The 9,036-nt window shown below is 34.6% G+C and overlaps 2 non-coding genes across 2 annotated transcripts; one reads left to right on the forward strand and one right to left on the reverse strand.

Annotated features, from left to right (window-relative positions):
* Window positions 1-2,456: 2,456 nt before the first annotated feature.
* Trnat-ugu lies at window positions 2,457-2,529 on the forward strand. The gene has a single exon. It is a non-coding gene; the product is annotated as a tRNA-Thr (tRNA).
* A 2,212-nt stretch (window positions 2,530-4,741) lies between these two features.
* Window positions 4,742-4,814, reverse strand: Trnat-ugu. Its single transcript has one exon. It is a non-coding gene; the product is annotated as a tRNA-Thr (tRNA).
* Window positions 4,815-9,036: the final 4,222 nt, after the last annotated feature.

Here is a 9,036-nt window from a genome sequence, read left to right on the forward strand (position 1 = left end):
TATGCTTTCATTACTTTGGCCAGTGGCCTTTGCTACACTAGTCCCAACTAGACCTTTGTGGATGCTCAACATCCGCTGGCGTAACGCCAACTACATCCAGCCACATGCCCACACGTTCAGACAGTGCATAAAACTGCCAAACGATATCGAGCCACGACCGGTGCAACAGTGGCCACTAACACTTCTGTATTTTTCCATTTTTTAAAATTATTTTATTTATTTTTATTATTTATTGAATCTCTTAACAACCTCATGAAATAACCGAGCGATTCTGAACATTTGATTGAAGTAGTAAGATTATTCCACATGACAACCGTACGGCAGAAAACAACTGTATCGGAAAACATTTACTTTCGACGATACCAGTGTGTAATTACCAGCAACGAGGAAGCGAGACGGATAACTATGAACTGTCTTAGAAATGTAATCAGTTAAATTTATGGGAATTTGCTGGAATTTAGCTTTAGCGAATGTAACAATATCCTTGCTTTCCCTACGTGATTCAAGTGATTGGAGTTTAGTCGCCTCCAGTCGCATCTCATATGACATTTCTTTAGCATTTTCATGTCCAAGAATCATCCGTGTAGCACGGCATTGAATCTTTTCAAGTTTATCTATATTTAACCTTGTGAAGTGACAATACCTAGCTACAAAACTCTAGGTTGCTGCGGACGAGCAATGTATAAAGAACTTTCAATGTATGAGTATCACACAAGTTAAAGCAATTTCAAAAAATGAAACCCATCATCCGATTTGCTTTGAATGTTATTTTGTCTATATGATTATCAAAAGTCAATTGGTCACTATAGTGGATGTTAAATTGGTCCTTAAATGTGGACACCTTTTCAAAACTAGCATGACAAATAGTGTAATCAAAGTCAAATTTCTTTGGTTTAGTTTAGTTAATGGACATCGATTTGCATTTCTCTAACATTTTATTCTAGTTTCCAGAGATTCCTCCACTCGTCGCTACAGTCGCTAAACATCATAGATAGCACGATAACATTTTGCATCATCCGCATATAAAACAAGCCTGGTTCCTTCAGAAAGTGACAGGTGTATGTCGTTAACATACAAAATAAACATGAGGGGGCCTAATAAAGACCCATGGGGCACAACCAAGAGGACATTTAGCCATGATTTAATTAAAGCATTGTTATACCAACTTATGTTATCTTTTTAAATGTTTTTTTCTCTGAAGCCATTAAGCCATCTTGTACACTATTCAGTGTTAAAAAATATTAATTTGTAGCTCGAATGTATTTAAAATGGATTCAATATGTTGAAGCCATTTCCAACTCAGTTTTCTTTAAGCGTCAAGAGAGCCTTCAATAATAATCTTGGCCAGCGGTGTTCCTCCATATTTTTTAGTCTATAGAAGTAAGTTAATAATCTTTCTGATTGAATAGATAACAGAAAGTGTTCAAATATATTCTAAGTATTATTATTCTCACAGAATAAATGTCAAATTTACTTATTTAACATATAAATATATATGTATCTATATTTTCCCAGTAAATAGTTATTTTGTTTGAAAGAAGACGTGTGACAGTGCATTCGCCAAGAAACAGGAAAGGCATTTCGATTATAGATGTAATAGTGTGTTCATAAGGTGTATTCAGATATTTATTCACAAAACAAAAATATACAAGTAGATTTCCATACCGAATGAACTCTTGCCTCTGGTGGTGAATCTAAAACCAGTATGCAAGACTTTAATATAAGGCCTCTGAAACGGCTAGTTATGTATTATTATTTGATAATTTTTTTTTCTTGAAAAGCCCCTAGTGATCAAAAAGAATACGTTCAACTTTTGTTTTTTATGCCGTGAGGTAGCGAGAATTAGCCCCTGGTGACAATTCATACCCCTGATTTACCAGACCAGTGTTACTACTGACAGGCAATTTAAAGAGTAATTTTAACATTTGTTTTTCTTTTATGCCGTAAAGTATCCAGACAGCATCTGTTGCATTTGATTTGATGTATTGATCTGTCATATTATTATACATTATATAGGCCTATAATACCTGTCTCTTATACACATCTAGATGTGTATAAGAGACAGGTGTTGTTGAAAGAATGAGTTTAAAATTCGCTTTTTATGCCGTGAAACATCGAGACGGCATCTGTTACTGTGATGTCGTGGACATTATTTTTTCTGCATATTAAATTTATCCACGTTTGTCAGGTTAAAAGTTGAAGATTTTAATTCGATGAAGTATGAAATAACTTAAGTTCTATTATATATATACATATATATATATATATATGTATATATATAATAGAACTTAAGTTATTTCATACTTCATCGAATTAAAATCTTCAACTTTTAACCTGACAAACGTGGATAAATTTAATATGCAGAAAAAATAATGTCCACGACATCACAGTAACAGATGCCGTCTCGATGTTTCACGGCATAAAAAGCGAATTTTAAACTCATTCTTTCAACAATTGCCTCTATAGCTCAGTGGTTAGAGCACTGGTCTTGTAAACCAGGGGTCGTGAGTTCAAATCTCATTAGGGGCTTTTTTTAAGTTATCAAATATATGTTATATATATATATATATATATATTATAAAAACACATTGTTTAATAAAATATAAAGTGTAATTAAGTAGGCCTATATATATGATTTGATAAATTTAAAAAAAGCCTATAGTGAGAATTTAACTACCGCTTATTTACAAGATATGTGCTCCAACCTGAGCTATAGAGGCAACTGCTAATAATGAAATTTTTATATCGATTTTGATAACAGTATGTAAAGTGTCAAGAAAGCATATATTGCATTTGCCTATTTATACCTCCATGATTTGACAGTGTCATGAATGCAAAAAAAAAAAAAAAAAAAAAAAAAAAAAAAATTTTCTTTGAGTATCGGGATCTGCTGCTACCGTTGTGTTGTCAATATTGAGTTTTTGACCAGTGACTCTGCCATGTTTGTCAGGTTAGGTGTAGTTTTATCAACTTTGTTTAGAAATAAACGCAGAGCAGAATAACTGCCTATAATAGTATTTTGTTATTAAAACACAGATCGTTGACATCTGTGACTGGAAGAAAATAATCACCCAGGCCGAAATGACTGAGGTCTCAGCACCGAAACGACCGGGATTCGATCAAGGTAATTCAACAGAAGGACGCACATCTCCGCTCTCGAACATAGCGCGTGCGTACAGTCCTTTGATCTTTACCGTGGCATCGACAATCCGATACTAGTTGCGAGTACAGCCGTCAATTATTAGTCTATGCGTGCCATTCGTTTTATGGTGTTAGTTTTTATTTTATTAATTTTGGGTACTTCGCAATGTCTGTTACATCTGATTTTCTTTGACCGCGAGCTTGTTAAATGCTTCTATAAACTGCAATTTGATTTGTGAAAATTGACCAAGAAAATGAAAATTATTATTATTATTATTATTATTATTATTATAGCAATTTAAAATTTACGAATTTTATAAAATTTCATGTTCTTATGTAACATTAATCTGTCACTTTGACAATGTTGGCATAAGGTGCCGAAAACGAACATTTGAGTATATACAGAACATTTATTAATTTTTTCTGCGAAGCGAGTCTCATGAACGACAATTCACCACAATTTTGGTAAAATTAATGCTGAAATGAAGAAAATGATAGTGTTGATAGACAAAATAAATGACAGCAGCATTTTGAGACTAGCAATATAGAATTTATTCTCTGCTTTCGTCCACACAGTGGACTTCATCAGGAGACTGTACAAAAGGGATAAGAAACAATTATAATATATATCTGAAATGATGGGGGAGGTCCTACAACTACAAAGTATGCAAATATGGTGGACAAAGCATCTAGTCTAGTCTGCCGAATTAAGCAATCCTAAATAAACAATATTGAAAGAACAAAAGATTAATAATAAGAAACAGTGGGAAATAGAATACAGTATAAGTCTATGTCAAAGTCAATCTTAGTAAACAACAATTGCATACACTTAGTAAAAAACAATTGTATCAAATTGCTTCAAATTGCTATAATGACTGCAATTTCAATTGAAATAGACATATAATATCACTTTTTTTTTTTTCATTTAAACATCAATGAGATATGTTTATAGTAGTCTTACCTGCTAGCATTGAAATACTCTGTATGATATCGTCGAGAAATTCGATGAGAGCCTCTGGTTTTGTAAAATCTCAAACTGTACGTACTGGTAGCCGACAGTCGTACGTACGACCAGGGTACGACGAATCCAATCCTGTGAGCGCTAACCCCGTCTGCTGATTGGTCGGAGGCAGTCTGAACGGTTCGCGTTCTCTACTATACAAACGCGTCCGTGCCTCTAGTGAGATTTGATCTCAGGCTCCCTAGTTTACAAGACCAGTGCTCTAAACACTAAGCTATAGAGGCAACTTTCAGCAACGCAAGTTTTATATTCGATTTTGATAACAGTATGTAACGTGTCGAGAAAGCATCTGTTGTATTTGCTTATTTTTATACCTCCGTTACTTGGCAGGGTTACGTTGTTTGTAAATTGATCAACTTTGTTTTAAAAATAAATGAAGTCAATAATAATTTTGATAGTATAATAATTGTTTAATAAAATATGTTTGATGTTTGATTAGCCATAGTTGACAAGGTGAAGCTGTTCGTAACTTGATCAAGTTTGTCTAGAAGTCAAGAATAATTAATATTTGTTAGTAAATAATGTTAACTAATAAAATGTAAAGGTTAATAAAATATATTTATGATTAAAAAAAAATAAAGCCCCTAGTGAGATTTGAACTCACGACCCCTGGTTTACAAGACCAGTGCTCTAACCACTGAGCTATAGAGGCAGTTGTTGTAGGAGTCTGTTAAAATTTGTTTGTGATGGCTTTTGATTTAAATTATTGAGACGGCATCTGTTGCATTCGCCGTGATGTCATTCTTATTGATTTTCTGCATATTATTGACTTTAGCCACGTTTGTCAGGTTAAGTTGTAATTTATCAATCACAGGCTCCGCGCGTTCCACCATGCTTACATACGGTACACAGGCGCAAGTTATTATTATTATTTTTTTTTTTTTGAAGAGCTAAAGATAGACATTTTTAAATAATTAGGATGTTTATTTGTACAAAAAAATATTATTTAGAATGTTCATTTTTACAAATTTTAAATATCTTAAAATTGAAAAAAAAAATCTGAAAATTGGAAAAAAAAAAGGAAGAAAGAAATGGAATACCAAGACGCGACTAGAACTCTCAATCTTAAGCTCTCTGGAACACATCCTTAACCGACCGCACCACCCAATAATTATTTTATTAACAAGAACAAGAACAGCAGTGAGGCTCTGGGGTCAGCGCCTTGCGCGGACCCAATAAAATTGGGAATAATCTGTTAATGAATTAGGCCTAATATTACTAATATTTGATGTTATCATGTATAGCACGTAGCGCCTTTGATCGATAAATTACTTTTGTATGTTCGGTACAGCCCCATAATCAGGGGCAGATCCAGAGATGTCAAAAAGCTGTAGGGTCGATTCGGCCCTGAGTCGATTCGGCCCCAGGTCGATTCGGCCCCGGGTTAGGGACGTAGCTAGGATTTTGAAAACAGGGTAGCCGTTATGCGAGGTATGTAGGACCCCGTGGGGTGGGGTGATCCAGGGGCGAAGCCAATGAAAAGTAGGGGATGATGTGCCCTCTAGCACCGTGTACGTTATTTTGGTCGTCGTCGTCATCGTCATTTTCAGGATTAAGTTGGGGATAGGGATCGTCCATCTCAACTTCTTGGTGCGGATCAGGTTCCTTGTAGGGTCCTAGGCCGGCGGCATAAACTTCTAATTCGTCGGGTAATTGCTGGACGTTGTTATCATCAGCACACTCGTTGCAATTCCGTTCGATGTAACCCTCCCTTACAGCTTGCTGATACTCCGCTTGCGTTACTCCAGAATCACACTCCCGATGTTGATCTCTCACACTCCTCACAAAACAGTGTTTCTTGATGCTGCGTTTACAGGTTGTTGGAATTGGATACATAGATACATTTTGAATATTTGATCGAAAATGATGCCTTCTTGAAAAAAAAATCGTCCTACTTTATAGGTATGCACGAGCGCAGGAAAGCGCGTGATTTTTTAGCATAATAATAGGTCTTTGTCTCTATTGATAGACTAAAGAATGTCAGAAGATTCCGATAAACGCCGAGGTGTTACAGCTAGTAACACCTCGGCGTGTTATAATAATATTAATAATAATAATAATAATAATAATAATAATAATAACAATAACAATAACAATAATAATAATAATAATAATAATAATAATAATAATAATGATATTAATAATAATAATAATAATAATAATAATAATAATAATAATAATAATAATAATAATAATAATAATTTTCATTTATTTATTAACCAAATCAACAGCAGACACAAATCCGCCACTTACAGAATGGTACACAAGACAGGAAACAGAAAACACATCACATCCAAGACAGTACGACGAAAAGTAGGCAAGTCAAAATTAAAAATATCAATATTGGGTTAGGCCTGAACTAAATTATTATAAGATATACTTAATCTACTAATAAACCCTTTTTTAAAACATTAACTCTACTAAAAGGAATATTAAAAACATTGTTATTTCTTAAATTACGAACAGGAACACGGAGGCCAAAACAAGAAACTAAATTACAATCACAAATGGAATGCATACATTTAAATAGAAAAATAAGATCTTTAAGATATCTGCGGGACAGAGGTGAAAGTATAGAAAAGTGATAATCGTTATTGCAAGTATTTTTAATGTCATTGTTAAAATTATTCTCAATGGTCTGGTTGTGGCTGATGTAGCGCAAAAACTTGGAATGAAGACGCTCAATGCGCGAGGCCTGAGTTTTTGAGAATGAATTAAAAATAATAGAACAGAAATCTAAATTTGGTTGAATAAGTGTGAGGTAGAGATGAATCTTAGAATGGGTATCCAGGTACTTACAATTGCGCCACATCAGCCCAAGCAGCCTATTGCACTTTTTAAGAAGACTTTCAACGTGAAAAGAAAATGTGAGAGAACAATCTAAAATAATACCGAGATCACGATGATGCTGCACATTATTAATAGGATTGTGATCAACTAAATAAATATAATTAATTTTGTTTTTATTTAAAGTGATGCTCATGGTATTGCACTTCTTAGGGTTCAACACCATACCCCATAAGTGCGACCAAGAAAACAGTTTGTCTAGGTCTCCTTGAAGCTTGTCAGCGTCATCTAATTTTTCCACTTTTTGGAAAATTTTTAAGTCATCTGCAAACATAAGACATTTTAAGTTTTTAAATATAAAGGGAATATCATTCACATACAGGTTAAAAAGAAGAGGCCCTAAAATGGAGCCTTGAGGGACACCGGAGTTGACCGGAAGCCACCCCGATGTCTCGCCTTCAATAACAACTCGCTGCTGCCTGCCATTTAAAAAATCTCTAAACCATGACAAAAGATTAAAATGAAAACCATATTGTCTTAATTTCAAAATAAGTAAATTGTTGGGAACTAAATCAAAAGCTTTTGAAAAATCGGTATAAATAATATCGCATTTCCCCTTGTCATTAATGGAGTCATACACAGTAGTCAGGAGACAAGCTAGGTTTGTCTCGCATGAGCTACCGGGAACGAAACCATGTTGACAAGGGGAGATCGCAAGAGAGACATGAGACCAAATAGGAGTGAACATAATTTTTTTCAAACAACTTAGAGATGGTAGGCAGCAGCGAGATGGGTCTATAATTAGTCACGGACTTCTTAGTACGGGGTTTGTGAATAAGAACAATGTTTGATTGTTTCCAAACAAAAGGAAACTTACCTGTAGTCAGTGATTTATTAAAGATATGACAGATAGGAATTGATAAAGGCCTGGCACACACCTTTAAAACATGGTCACTGAGTTCATCACAGCCAATTGCTTTATGAATTTTAAGCGACGTTAGAAGTTTAATATAAACATACTCAGGCTGGATGACTGGTAACGCCCAGATACCAAGAGAAGCTTCAGGGAGAGCTAGATGCTGTTCAGTAATTGGAAAAACATCTTTTTGAAAAACAGAATGAAAAAAGGAATTGAAAATAATAGATTTTTCTTTAGCAGTTTCCGCGACCCTGTCCCCATACGACATTACAGAGGGATAAGAAGATGACTTGGTTTTTGTCTTCCTCCAAGTCCAGAAACGTTTTGGATTAGTTCTCACGTTATCTGAAAGTGAACGAATATATACAGAATATTTCTTTTTGGTTGATGTTTTAAAACTTTTCCTTGCAGAATAGACCTTTCCGGAGTGTCAATCAAACTTCACAACTGACTAATCAGAACAACGCTAGGAATACGCACGCGTCTTACAAACACACGTTTTGTCCCACAAACGCACGTGTTCGCGTATGTTTTAACACTGCCGTCTTGTGGGGCCTTAGCAACAAAATCCAAGGGGCGGAGCTTAGCGGAAAGGTCTATTGAAAGCTTCTTTATATTGCAGTAAATTATATTTTTTTCCACATTCTAAAGAAAAGTTCTTTTTGTTTGAACACAGTCCTAATCTCATTGTCAAACCAAGGTGACATTTTTCGTCTGAATGTCTTAATGGGGACAAGGTAACGGAGTGCAGCGTCAATTAAATCATAAAATAACGTAACACTTTCATCAATATCATTACCATTATTAATAATGTCAAAAAGAATATTTTCGAACTGACTTATGAGGTCGTTGTCGTTAATAGCTTTAAAATTATAAAATTTATTAGATTTTTTATGAAATTTATAATTAGTTATTTGAAAATTAAAAGTAAATTTGAGAGATAAATGATCAGAAGAAAACATATCATGACCAACAACAATGTCGTAAATAAGATCGTTAGAATTGCATAAAATGACATCTAGAATATTGTAACAAGATGGTGCAGTCCACCCCCCTATTATAAATAGATTAGGCCACTCCCCAATGCTGGGAGCCGATTGGCTATCTAAAAATAGCTGGGTTGGGATCTTAAGACCCATCGCCCAAGACATGTAGTAGTTGAGCTCTG

Source organism: Anneissia japonica, unplaced genomic scaffold (assembly GCF_011630105.1).
Source record: "Anneissia japonica isolate Jap-2015-1 unplaced genomic scaffold, ASM1163010v1 scaffold4415_len418423_cov169, whole genome shotgun sequence".
In the NCBI taxonomy this organism is placed as follows: domain Eukaryota; kingdom Metazoa; phylum Echinodermata; class Crinoidea; order Comatulida; family Comatulidae; genus Anneissia; species Anneissia japonica.